Genomic DNA, 14,369 nt, shown 5'->3' with positions numbered 1-14,369 from the left:
TTTTGACTTAACTGTCTTTTGACTTACATTTTTGACAAAAACATAATCAAAAATAGACGTTACACAACCAGATATTAATTTAATTAAATTTTGCCATGCCTCATTACGACGAGATCTGTCATTAAAAAAATTAAAACAACAAAAATAAAAAACAAAAGCAAAAATTTCACGGCAAAAACTCATATCTAAATTTAAAAGCACCTAGTAACAAAGTGAAATTACAATCAGACAAGTCCTAGCTACACAAATTTCTTTTCTCCTAACTACACAGCAGATGGGATTCTTCCTTAATGAGACTAGGTAACAAGGTGACGAAAAGGGGAAATAATGAGGCGAAATTCAAAAATCAATCGAAACTTTTAAACCAAATACTTTCAAAAGTCTTAAAAATCATTAGCTTTTAACAAAATAGTTCTGGATAAATTTACTAAAAAGTCAAAACAAAACCAGTTGGAACTGATATTGATTAGACTAAGCCAGAGGAGAGGACTAAAGATGCAGAAAAACTCAAAGAAGAATACAAACAACGAATTACAAAAATTGCGAAAACACAAATTGGTGAAGCCATTAAAATCATTAGCTATTATCTGAATATTAGGTATTTTTATTTCAATTTTTATATATACAATTTTAGACAAAATAATTCTGAATGAATAAATAAATTCAAATGGGCAACATTTGAAAATGATTGGGATCTGTCCTTACCAGATTACGCTAAAGGAAGAGAAAAAGAAACAAAAATATACCACTCACATATCTTTTTATGAAAACGCATGCTCTCCGACAAAGAAAACATCAGTTATGTCATAACATCAGTAAGCATGTTATTTTTCAAAATAAATGGAATTGTATGGGACCTCTTAATGATGAGAGTTACAAGTTGATGCAAAGAACAACAGAAACCGAAAAAATTGAAAAGTCCTCAAAAATTTTAACAAAGTGTAATGTCATAAACTTTAAGAGTATTCACTTCAAACTGACTGCTTCGAGTAAAATCGTTCATTCAATCCTCAATTACAAGCTTATAAGACCGGTCAGCATTTTACGGCTTCATAAAATGTAAAACAAACAGGCAAAAACAGCAAATTCAAAAAAATAGAGCGATAAAAGTCTGGAAGCCATTAAAAAATGAATTTTTTAGAAAATTCTACTTTTATCAGCATTTGGATTCTTGTTTTTAAATGTTTAACTCCAATAAATCAACAAACATGAACAAATAAATTAAAACCACAAAAATTTTGAGAAAACCAGAGTATCAACGCCATTAAATTCAATAGCTGTCAACGAAAGCTAACAAATTCGCTGATTTATGAGTCTATGAGACGGCAAAAATGTCTGTTATTCTTATGTCATCATTATGATATTACAACAAAACAATGACTATGAAAACAAAAACAAATACAGACAAAACCCAAAAGTAAAAAAGAGAAGTGCGAGAAGAAAGTAACCAAGCCATTTAAAACATAAGCTTTTCTCTGAGAACTGTATGTACGATCCAATGAACTTCTTCTCTAAGTCTATATCAAGGTTAAGACAATGTGTTAAGATTCCAAAAGGAAACATAATTACGAAAAAAAATTATGTAAACTCCTGCATCGAACTCATAATTCAAATAGTTTGAAGATACAAGCGCTAACCAGATCAACTTTAGCTGATTGAGAAAAAAAGGGGTCCTGACATTACTGAAACTGACTCACCGTTCACAAAATTAAGTTAATTCTAGATGAATGTAAGAAAAACTTCTCAAAAAGTCAACTTTTAATGTCTTAACAGCCATTAAGTTCAATAGCTTTCAACAGAAGTCAATAAATACGCTCAGGTACGCCTCGGTTGGAGGACAAGGATATTTATCATGCATAGGTAATCAATAAGACATCATGTAAGTCTTATGACTATGGAAACAACAACCAAAAATTCTGTAAAAAAAGTGCGAGAAGAAAATGTCGAAGCCGCTTAAAACATAACGTCTTCTGTAAGTCAATGGGAGATATCAAAATCAAGATAATGTGATAAGATCTCAAGAGGAACCAATAATATGAAAAAAAAACAAAATTTAAAAAAAAAGAAAAAAAAATCTTGAGGCATTGAAGCCACATAATAAATAGTTAGAAGATAAAACCGCTAACCAGATTATTTTTGGTTGCAGTAGAAAGGAAGGGGGTCATGTCATTACTGATACTGACTTACAATTCACGAATATAAGATTATGGTCGGTTAATGTTAAAAAAATTTTCTCGGAAAAACCATTTTTAAAGTCTTAACAGCCATTAGCCGTCCACTCAAAGCTCTAGGTAGGTTCTCATAACGCTCATCATAAACATATTGCACGTTTAATCAAAGACTATGCCGGTAGTCTATGGCATAGGACTCGAAAAACTTAGTAGAACCTCAAAAAAAATCAAAATTTCATTTAAATTGACGAAAACTCAGAGTCGAAGCCAGAAAGACAGAAGGGTTTCCTTTAAATCGAATTATTTTGTTCATTAGACTGTAAATCAGGTTTGTAATTAACTGAACCTCTATTCGAAGAAACTAGTCTCTAGGGTACTTAAGAAAAAAAATGAAAAGTTTTCTGAAAAAAAGCTCAAAAATGGAATTCGAATTTTTTTGATAGTTAACTTCGTTACGAGACCAGAACTAGTCTTTTTTATTGTCTTTCGTCTATTAGGAACTCAAAATTGATTCAGTTTGTGGCTGAAATTTTGTTTTGAATTAAGTTTTTTTTTATAAAAATGAACTTAATTTGAAGAAAAATTACAGTAACAGTGAACAAAGTATCTGGTGTTCACACAAAACTTCAATCCTCGATAAAACCTCGAAAAAAACGAAATTCAAAATAATCTTTTTACTTTCGAATTCTACGCTGGACGGGCTTTTTAATGATACCACTCAGATTTCTCTGCGATGAATATATCGACCGGCCAAAGTTGTCTGAACAAAAAAACCCATTTGAATATATAGTTCCTCTCCCCCACAAGTGGGGTTGGAACTATTAACTTTAGGCTGTAACAACTTAGTGGTAATTTCCAGTTAACCTATTATTTTTAAGATTGAAAAAAGTTTCGAATATTGAAAAAAAGTAAACTGAAATGTTTTCGAAAAAATTGTATATACTTATACTTGATGTAATTAATATGCAAATAAATAAATAAAGCGTTCGTGAATCAATTAAACCCAAAATTTTGCAACAATTGTTGACAAGTAAAAAAATCTTGGTGATCAACAACATCAACAATCTCAAAAACATTATCACTTATTTCAGCAGTTTTTTGCTTTTAAAATTTGAGATAAACAAAAAAATGCGTTTTTTGTACAAAAAAAATATGGTTTGTCGCTCAACCTAAAAAACCAAGTTATCACAAATCCAAAATAATTTTTAATCCATAAACTTTCATTGCCACTCTCTTTAATTTTTTTTTACACAATATGATATTCTAATATGCTCTGTAATATCGTTGTAATTTCTCACAGAAGAACTTATGAATTGAAATTTTTACATTTCCGTTTAGGATTTTCATGCTTCCAAAGTAAGAAAAACAATATTTTTTAAAATTTTTTACATTCCAAAACCTAAACGGAAATGGAAAAAATTCAATTCATAAGTTCATCTGTGAGAAATTACAACGATTATACAGAGCATAGTTGAATATCATAATGTGTAAAAAGCATGCTTTGAATAGTTTACAATTATGCATAAAAAGTGTTGTTTGTTAGCACTTTCATTTACAATGTAAACGAATGAACTTTATTGACAGTTTTTAGTTCAGTTAGCGAAAACTTAGCAACTAGCTAGAAATAAAATCTGTAGAACGTTTACATGCAGACATAGTTTAAAGGAAAAAATGACATGTATAATTGGTTGAATAACCAGAAATAAAAATATACATTACAAAAATAAAATAGATAACAAAATAACTAAGTTGTTGTTCGGTTTTTAGCAATCGGTAATTTTGTTACAATTTTGAGAAAAGTGCCACAAAACGTCAATTTGATGATATTTCAGTAATCCCTTGATTAGAAACAAAAATCCAAATATTTTTTCGCATGTTTCAGGAAATTAATAACATAAGAAACTTATGATTAACTAGAAATTCAGAAAGCGCATGGTAAATTATTTAAATTGTTACCAATACATTAAATTTTTGACAAAATGGAATCTCATAATTTTCATTCTGGTTTTTAATCTGGTTTTCTCGCGTTCTTTTTAAAAATGATCTAACATGTGATAGGTTTTTTCAATTTGCGAAGTCATCCTGTTTTCTGTTAAACCCGGAAACTTTTAGTTTCTACTTGAAAAGATGCTCTTCTTATTCTCAATTATGTGTGGACCTTTACTATAGTCTATGTTATGCAAACCAATCAAAAAACTTTTCAGCTATTAATTCAACTATATCAAACACATATTTTCTGAAAGTAGCGTTCCAATACGTTGCGATGTGAACTCTTGAATTCTTGTCTCTGTTTCCTGTCTGTATGGTTTGAGTTTTATTTATCTCAATCGTGATGTTCGCATGACTGTGTGTGTGTGTGTGTGCGAGCGTGACTGTGTGTGTATGTGTGTGTGTGTCTTCTTAATTTTGAAGGCAAAAAATTCGGTAGCCATTCATAAGTTGTAAATTATCAAAACCTTTTAACTTCAAATTGAGATATAATTCTTCATTAAAATTTCTTTCAAATCTGTTCTCTTGGTATCATCAAAAGCTTACAATTATGCATAGAAAAGTGTTGTTTGTTAGCACTTTCATTTACGTTGTAAACGAATGAGCTTTATTGACAATATTTAGCTCAGTTAGCGAAAATTTAGCAGTTATCTAGAAACAAAATCTGTATAATTTTTTTCATGCAAACCTAGTTTAAAGGAAAAATGACATGTTTAATTGGATTAAATAACCAGCAAGAAAAATATATATAACAAAGGGAAAAAATGTAACAATATAACTAATTTGTTGTTCGGTTTTTAGCGATTGGTAGTTTTTTCACAACTTTGGGAAAAGTAACACAAAACTTTAATTTGACGATGTTTCAATAATCCATTGATTAGAAACAAAAAATCCAATTATTTTTTTGAATGTTTCAGGAAATTTATAACATCAGAAATTTATGATTAATTAGAAATTCAGAAAGCACCTGATAAATCATTTAAAATATTGCCAATACATTAAATAATTGACGAAATTGAATTTCATTCTTTTCATTCTGGTTTTCAATCTTGTTTTTTCTCGTTCTTTTTAAAAATGATCTAACATGTGATATGTTTTTTCAATTTGCGAAGTCATCCTGTTTTCAGTTAAACCCGGAAACTTTTAGTTTCTACTTGAAAAGATGCTCTTCTTATTCTCAATTTTGTGTGGACCTTTACTATAGTCTATGTTATGCAAACCAATCAAAAAACTTTTCAGCTATTAAGTCAACTATATCAAACACATATTTTCTGAAAGTAGCGTTCCAATACGTTGCGATGTGAACCCTTGAATTCTTGTCTCTGTTTCCTGTCTGTATGGTTTGAGTTTTATTTATCTCAATCGTGATGTTCGCATGACTGTATGTGTGTGTGCGAGCGTGATTGTGTGTGTATGTGTGTGTGTCTTCTTAATTTTGAAGGCAAAAATTTTGGTAGCCATTCGTAAGTTGATCATTATCAAAACCTTTTAACTTCAAATTGAGATATATTTCTTCATTAAAGTTTCTTTCAAATCTGTTCTCTTGGTATCATCAAAAGCTTACAATTATGCATAAAAAAGTGTTGTTTGATAGCACTTTCATTTATGTTGTAAGCGAATGAGTTTTATTGACAATATTTAGCTCAGTTAGCGAAAATTTAGCAACTATCTAGAAACAAAATCTGTATAATTTTTTCATGCAAACATAGTTTGAAGGAAAAAATGACATGTTTAATTGGTTGAATAACCAGGAAGAAAAATATATATAACAAAGAGAAAATATATAACAATATAACTAAGTTGTTGTTCGGTTTTTAGCAACCGGTAGTTTTGTTACAATTTTGAGAAAAATGCCAAAAAACTTTAATTTGATGATGTTTCAATATTCCATTGATTAGAAACAATAATCCAATTATTTTTTCAAATGTTTCAGGAAATTAATAACATAAGAAACTTATGATTAACTAGAAATTCAGAAAGCGCATGGTAAATTATTTAAATTGTTACCAATACATTAAATTTTTGACAAAATGGAGTTTCATATTTTTCATTCTGGTTTTCAATCTGGTTTTCTCTCGTTCTTTTTAAATAATGATCTAAAATGTGATAAGTTTTTTCGATTTGCGAAGTCATCTTGTTTTCTGTTAAACCCGGAAACATTTAGTTTTTAGTTGAAAAGTTGCTCTTCTTATTCTCAATTTTGTGTGGACCTTTACTGTTTTACTATAATCTATGTTATGCAAACCAATCAAAAAATTTTGAGTTATTATTTCAACTATATCAAACACATATCTTCTGAAAGTAATGTTCCAATACGTTGGGATGTGAATCCTTGAACTCTTTTCTATGTTTCTTGTGTGTATGGTTTGATTTTTATTTATCTCAGGCGTGATGTTTGCGTGATTGTGTGTGTCTGTATGTGTGCGTGCGTGACTGTGTGGTTCGGTAGCCATTCATAAGTTGTTAAATATCAAAACGTTTTATTTCAAATTGAGATATATTGCTTCATTAAAGTTTCCTTCAAACCTGTCTTCTTGGTATAATCAAAGTTTTACGATTTTGCATACTATAGTTTGTTAGCACTTTCATTTACGGTGTAAACTAATGAGCTTTGTTGACAATATTTAGCCAAGTTAGCGAATATTAAGCAACTATCTAGAATCAAAATCTGTTTTCATGCAAACCTAGTTTGAAGGAAAAAATGACATGTTTAATTGGTTGAATAACCAGGAAGAAAAATATATATAACAAAGAGAAAATATATAACAATATAACTAAGTTGTTGTTCGGTTTTTAGCAACCGGTAGTTTTGTTACAATTTTGAGAAAAGTGCCACAAAACTTTAATTTGATGATGTTTCAATAATTCATTGATTAGAAACAAAAATCCAATTATTTTTTCAAATAATTCAGGAAATTAATAACAGAAGAAACTTATGATTAATTAGAAATTCAGAAAGCACATGATAATTTTTTTTAAATTCTTACCAATAAATTAAATTTTTGACAAAATGGAGTTTCATATTTTTCATTTTGGTTTTCAAACTGGTTTTCTCTCGTTCTTTTTAAATACTGATCTAAAACGTGATATGTTTATTTTCGATTTGCGAAGCTATCCTTTTTTCTTTTAAAACCGGAAACATTTAGTTTTTACTTGAAAGGATGATCTTCTTATTCTCAATTTTGTGTGGACCTTTACTATTTTGCTATAGTCTATGTTATGCCAACCAATCAAAAATGAATTCAACTATGTCAAAGACATATTTTCAGAAATTAATGTTCCAATACGTTGGGATGTGAATTCTTGAACTTTTTTCTATGTTTCTTATTTGTATGGTTTGATTTTCATTTATCTCAGGCGTGATGTTTGCGTGACTGTGTGTGTTGTGTGGTGTTTGGTGTATGTGTGCGTGTGTGTGGTGTGTGTGTGTGTGTCTGGTGTGTGTGTTGTGTGGTGTGTCTGTGCGTGAGTGTGGTGTGTGTGTGGTGTGTGTGTGTTGTGTGGTGTGTGGTGTGTGTGTGCGTGTGACTGTGTGTGTGTGTCCGTGCGTGATTGCGTGTGTGTGTGTGTGTGTGCCTTCTTAACTTTGAAGGCAGAAATTTCGGTAGCCATTCATAAGTTGTTAAATATCAAAACGTTTTAACTTCAAATTGAGATATATTGCTTCATTAAAGTTTCCCTCAAACCTGTTGTCTTGGTATCATCAAAGGTTTACAATTTTGCATAATAAAGTTTGTTAGCCCTTTCATTTACGGTGTAAACAAATGAGCTTTGTTGACAATATTTAGCTAAGTTAGCGAAAATTTAGCATCTACCTAGAATCAAAATCTGTATAATTTTTTTCATGCAAACATAGTTCAAAGGAAAATTGACATGTTTATTTGGTTGAATAACCAGCAAGAAAAATATATATAACAAAGAGAAAAAATGTAACAATGTAACTAATTTGTTGTTCGGTTTTTAGCAATCGCTAGTTTTGTGTGTGTGTGTGCGAGCGTGACTGTGTGTGTGTATGTGTGTGTGTGTCTTCTTAATTTTGAAGGCAAAAATTTTGGTAGCCATTCGTAAGTTGATAATTATCAAAACCTCCTAACTTCAAATTGAGATATATTTCTTCATTAAAGTTTCGTTCAAATCTGTTCTCTTGGTATTATCAAAAGCTTACAATTATGCATAAAAAAGTGTTGTTTGTTAGCACTTTCATTTACGTTGTAAACGAATGAGTTTTATTGACAATATTTAGCTCAGTTAGCGAAAATTTAGCAACTATCTAGAAACAAAATCTGTATAATTTTTTCATGCAAACATAGTTTGAAGGAAAAAATGACATGTTTAATTGGTTGAATAACCAGGAAGAAAAATATATATAACAAAGAGAAAATATATAACAATATAACTAAGTTGTTGTTCGGTTTTTAGCAACCGGTAGTTTTGTTACAATTTTGAGAAAAGTGCCACAAAACTTTAATTTGATGATGTTTCAATAATTCAATGATTAGAAACAAAAAATCCAATTACTTTTTTGAATGTTTCAGGAAGTTAATAACATAATAAACTTATGATTAATTAGAAATTCAGAAAGCACATGATAATCATTTAAATTATTACCAATACATTAAATAATTGACAAAATTGAATTTCATATTTTTCTTTCTGGTTTTCAATCTGGTTTTCTCTCGTTCTTTTTAAATAATGATCTAAAATGTGATATGCTTTTGTTCGATTTGCGAAGTCATCCTTTTTCTTTTAAACCCCGAAACATTTAGTTTTTTTTGAAAAGATGCTCTTCTTATTATCAATTTTTTGTGGATCTTTACTATATTCTATGATATGCAAACCAATCAAAAAAATATTGAGTTATATTGTTTCAACTACATCTAAGACATATTTTCTGAAAGTAATGTTCCAATATTTTGGAATGTGAATTCTTGAATGAATTGTAGTTTAGTTCCTATTTGTATGGTTTGATTTATAGTTATTTCAGGCGTGATGTGTGCGTGACTGTGTGTGTGTGTGTGTGCGTGCGTGACTCTGTGTGTGTGTGTCTTCCTAACCTTGAAGGCAAAAATTTCGGTAGCCATTCATAAGTCGTGAAATACCAAAACCTTTTAACTTCAAATTGAGATATATTGCTTCATCAAAATTTGTTTCAAATCTGTTCTCTTGGTATCATCAAAAGTTGTCAAAATTGTTATTTTTTACTATCTAAATATGCAATCTTTGTGGAGAAAGCATCACTATAACAGATTCGGTGTGCAACGATTCGGTGCTTCACTTTTGAACGCAAAAACTCTTTTGTATGTTTCGTTCAAAAATGAAAAACGTCCACATGGTTTGGTTTAAAATTTAGAAAATTGCTGATATAATTGGCTATCAAACGTAAGAAATTGCCTGTATGTCTGGTTTGAGATCGAAGAAGTCGTCTGCCTGGCAAACGTAGAAAATTGTCGGTTTAAACGGAAGAAATAGTTGGTAATTTTGGTCGCAAACGTAGAAAATGGTCGGTATCCTCAGTTTGAAATGTATCAAATTGTCGGTTTTGACCACTACAGGCTTTAGAGTTTTCTGTGTATAAGATAGAAATATGTTTTCATAGCATTTCTCCGTAGAATTATCATACCTACTTCTGAAGAACATTTTTTTGAAAAAAGTCTTTTTTGAAAGAAAGAATAGTTTTTTTGAAAGCAGGAAATTTTGAAACTGTGAGAAAGAGGCTTACTTAGAGATAGATAGATAGATAGATTAAGAGAGAGAGAGAGAGAGAGAGAGAGAGAGAGAGAGAGAGAGAGAGAGAGAGAGAGAGAGAGACTGTTTGCGTGACTGTGCGTGCGTGACTGTGTGTGTGTGTCTTCTTAACTTTGAACGCAAAAATTTCGGTAGCCATTCATAAGTTGTTAAATATAAAAACCTTTTAATTTCAAATTGAGATATATTGCTTCATTGAAGTTTCTTTCAAATCTGTTCTCTTGGTATCATCGAAAGTTGTCAAAATTGTTATTTTTACTATCTAAATATGCAATCATTGTGGAGAAAGCATCACTATAACAGATTCGGTGTGCAACGATTCGGTGCTTCACTTTTGAACGCAAAAACTCTTTCGTATGTTTTGTTCAAAAATGAAAAACGTCCACTTGGTTTGGTTTAAAACTTAGGAAATTGCTGATGTACTTGGCTATCAATTGTAGGAAATTGCCTGTATGACTGGTTTGAGACCGAAGAAGTCGTCAGCCTGGAAAACGTAGAAAATTGCCGGTTTAAACGGAGGAAATAGTTGGTAATTTTGGTCGCAAATGTAGAAAATGGTCGGTATCCTCAGTTTGAAATGTATCAAATTGTCGGTTTTGATCACTACAGGCTTTAGAGTTTTCTGTGTATAAGATAGAAATATGTTTTTATAGCATTTCTCCGTAGAATTATCATAGGTACTTCTGAAGAACTTTTTTTTGAAAAAAGTCTTTTTTGAAAGAAAGAATATTTTTTTTGAAAGCAGGAAATTTTGAATCTGTGAGAAAAAGGCTTACTTAGAGATAGATAGAGAGAGAGTTTGCGTTCTCAAATGAACGCGAAAACAAAAAACAAAATTTAAGATGACTTCCTTTCCAAAACTTTTTTAAATTTTTTGACACAGAACTTTTTAGGTTGAATAGATTTACATTATTTAGCACCAAATATAAATATTTTGAGGAAAACCATGAAAAAACGAAAATGTCCAGAAGCAGTGATCTTGCGAAAGTGAAAAAAGATTAAGCTGAAAATTGGTTGCTTAAAAGTTAAGAAAATTTTCCTTTTATTAGAATATGTAACAGTAGTTTAAGATCAGTTACCATTTAGTGGTAGTTGAAAAAAATTACAGGAATCGTTCTCTTAATTGTTCCGACCCATTTGTGGGGGGAGGAACTATATACTCAAATGGTTTTTTTTGTTCAGACAATTTTGGCCGATCGATATATTCATCGTAGAGAAATGTGTGTGGTATCATTAAAAAGGTAGTCCAGCGTAGAATTCGAAACTAAAAAGATTTTTCCGATTTTCGTTTTTTTTGACGAGTTATCGAGGATTGAAGTTTTGCGTGAACACGGGATATTTGGCATGATTGTTCACTTTTAGTGTAATTGTTCTTCAAATTAATATATATTTTTATTAAAATAGTAATTCAAAATTACATTTCAGACCACAAAACGAAACAATTTCGAGTTCCCAATAAACGAAAGGCGATAAAAAAGAATAGTTCTAGTCTCATAGGGAAGTTTAATATCAGAAAGATTGAATTATATTTCAGAGCTCTATTTTTAGAAAACTTTTCATATTTTCTTTGTTTTCTGGGGTCACCTAGATCGTGATTTACTGTCAAAAGAAGCCCAATTAACAAGCGACTTGTTTTCAAGAAATTGCTCCTGTTTTTTTGGTTTCGACTCTGAGTTTTCGTAGTTTTAAATGAAATTTTGTTTTTCTTTATAAAGTTTTACTACAATTTTGGTGTCCTAGGCTAATGTCTTGTTAATTAATGTTTTATAGGTTTTGTTATAAGCATTAGGAGAACTTATCTAGAGCCTTGAGTAGACAGCTAATTGCTTTTAAGCCTTTAAATATAATTTTCCGAGAACTTTTTTTAACATTAACCGATCATACTTTATTTTCGTGAATTGTTAGTCAGTCTCAGTAGACAGGGCATCCTTCATTTAGCTGCAACAAAAATAATCTGTTTAGCAGTTTTATCTTCTAACTATTTGTTTTGTGACTTCAATGCGACAAATTTTCAAAAAAATTTCAAAGAAATTTTTGGATATTTTCTCATTATTGGTTCCTCTTGAAATCTTATCAAATTATCCAGATATTGATATCTCCCATTGTCTTAGAAAATACGTCAGAGAAAAGCTTGTCAGAGAAAACTTGTCTTAAAAAATACGTCAGAGAAAAGCTTGTCAGAGAAACTTGTCAGAGAAAAGCTTTTGGTTCAATTGGCTGCGACACTTTCTAAGACTTTTTGTCACGTCTTATTGATTAAACATCTATAACAGGTATTTCCATCCTCAAATTAAGGCATACAATCCAATTGAGACTTTTTAGTGAGCTCTGTTGAAAGCTATTGAATTTAATTGCTGTTAAGAATTGAAAAATAATTTGTCGAAAAATTTTTTGAACATTATCCAATCCTAAGTTTATTTTCGTGAACTGCAATTCGGTCTCAGTAATGATCGGACTCCTTTTTTCAACCATAATCATTTTGTTTAGCTGTTTTATTTTCTAACTATTGGTGTTATGACTTTGATGCATGAGTTTTCATATTTTTTTTGGGTTTTTGGATTTTTTTTTCGTAATTTTGTTTCCTTTTGGAATCTGAACACATTACCCTAATATTGTAGTTGCATTGGCTTAGAAATGATGTTCAACGGATCATATGGAAGTATATTGGGAAAACTTATGGTTTAATTGGCTTCCACACTTGCTTCTCGCACTCTACGTAATTTTAGATTTTTGCCTATATTTCTTGTTGTTTTCACTATCTATGACTTAATATAATGTCCTTTTGATGTTTATTAATGAAAGGCTTCCCTATTGTCTCACCGATGCATAACTTAGCGTATTTATTAGCTTTCGTTGAACGCTATTGATTTTAATGGCGTTGATAATACGGGTTTTATCGAACAATTCGTAGTTTTAAAGTATTTGTTCATCTTTGTTGATCTTTTGGAGTCATTTTGTTAACAAAAATGCCATTACTGTAAATAAATTGTTTGAAAATAGAAAACGTACTATCGTAAAAATCATTTTTTAAGAAAAACTTTGGCACTTCTTGCTCACTTTTTTTTGAATTTGCTGTTTTTTGCTTTTTTCACTCTTTAGGTAGCAATGAAAAACTGACCGATCCCATTAGCTTGTGTATGAGGATTGAAATGATAATGTTACCCGAAGCAGCCAGTTTACTGCAAATAGTCTTAATGTTTATGATGTTATACGTTTAAATTTTTTTAAGGTTTTTCATTTTTTCAGTTTTTGTTCGTTTCGTCAACTTGTAACGTAATCTCATCATCGATAGGTCCCATACAATTCCTTGTTTTTTTTAAAAAATTACATGTTTACTGATATTATGAAGTAACTGATGTTTTTTTTGGCCAATATGCGTTTTATAAAAGTTGCGTGAATTGTGCATTTGTGTTTCTTTAGCACAACCGCGTAATAACAGATCACAATGATTTTCAAATATGGCCCAATTGAATATATCTATTTACTCAGTATAATTTCAGCTGAATAAGTATTAAAAGAAACTGAAATAAAAATACAAAATAATCAGATAACAGCTAATGATTTTAATGGCTTCAATAATTTGCGTTTTAGCAATGTTTGTTATTTGTTGTTCGTAATTTTTTCAGTTTTGCTGCATCTTTAGTCCATTCCTATGTCTTAATCTAACCAAAGACATGTCCTATTTGTTTCATTATGTCTTTTTATTAAGTTTGTTAAGAATTAGTCCGTAAAAGGCTCATGATTTTTCAGACTAAAATTGTTTGGTTTAGAAAACGTTTTTATCTTTTGATACTGAGTTTTGTTCCGTGAAATTTATGAGTTTGCTTTTTTTTGTTCTGGTTTTTTTTCTCGTAGTCTTTTTAATGACAGATCTTCTTCGAAAGAAGCATGGCATTATTCATTTAGATTATTTGTTTGGTTGCGCAACGATTTTTGTTCAAACTCATCTTTTTGGTTTTTCGTGTTTTACAGGGAGTTAACGGGGTTTAATATTTTGTGAACATTCGGCTGTTTTTGTTCACATTTTAAGTAATTTTTGATAAAATTTGGCAAAATTTCGCTACTATAATTCAAACTAAGTTATAATTTTTAACGGCAATGTGTTGCTGTTACCGATAGAGATAGACGAGCGTTGCTGAATTGTTTGATTGATTTTTTTTGTGGCTAAAATGTTTGACAAAACTTTCAAAATTCAAACCTTTTCATCAAAAATGGCACAAAATATGCTTTTTTGGTCCACTTTGTTAAACTTTGCCGGACCAAGTGACCTAGATTACTTAACACAGACTCCCTAATCTCAAAAAGAGCGCTAGTTGCAATTCGGCGCCGTATGAAAGCCTTCTGGATTTAAAACTTTGCAGTTTTTCGCAGATTTAACTCGATAATTATACAAAATGCATTTTTTTTCAATGTTTGAAGAATTCCACTCAACAATTGGTCTAATTCGCAAATAATTGGAACACT

The 14,369-nt window shown here is 30.3% G+C and overlaps 1 protein-coding gene across 1 annotated transcript in view; it reads left to right on the top strand.

Moving 5' to 3' along the window:
* LOC142334817 (uncharacterized) overlaps window positions 1-14,369 on the top strand; it is a 78,079-nt gene that overhangs the window by 42,770 nt on the left and 20,940 nt on the right. The gene's annotated exons all lie outside the window — the stretch shown is intronic.

This window comes from Convolutriloba macropyga, chromosome 2, assembly GCF_964194025.1.
Source record: "Convolutriloba macropyga chromosome 2, txConMacr16.3, whole genome shotgun sequence".
Taxonomy (NCBI): Eukaryota; Metazoa; Xenacoelomorpha; order Acoela; family Convolutidae; genus Convolutriloba; species Convolutriloba macropyga.
The sequence above is the reverse complement of the archived record's forward strand: the minus strand, read 5'-3'. Positions and strand labels throughout refer to the sequence as shown.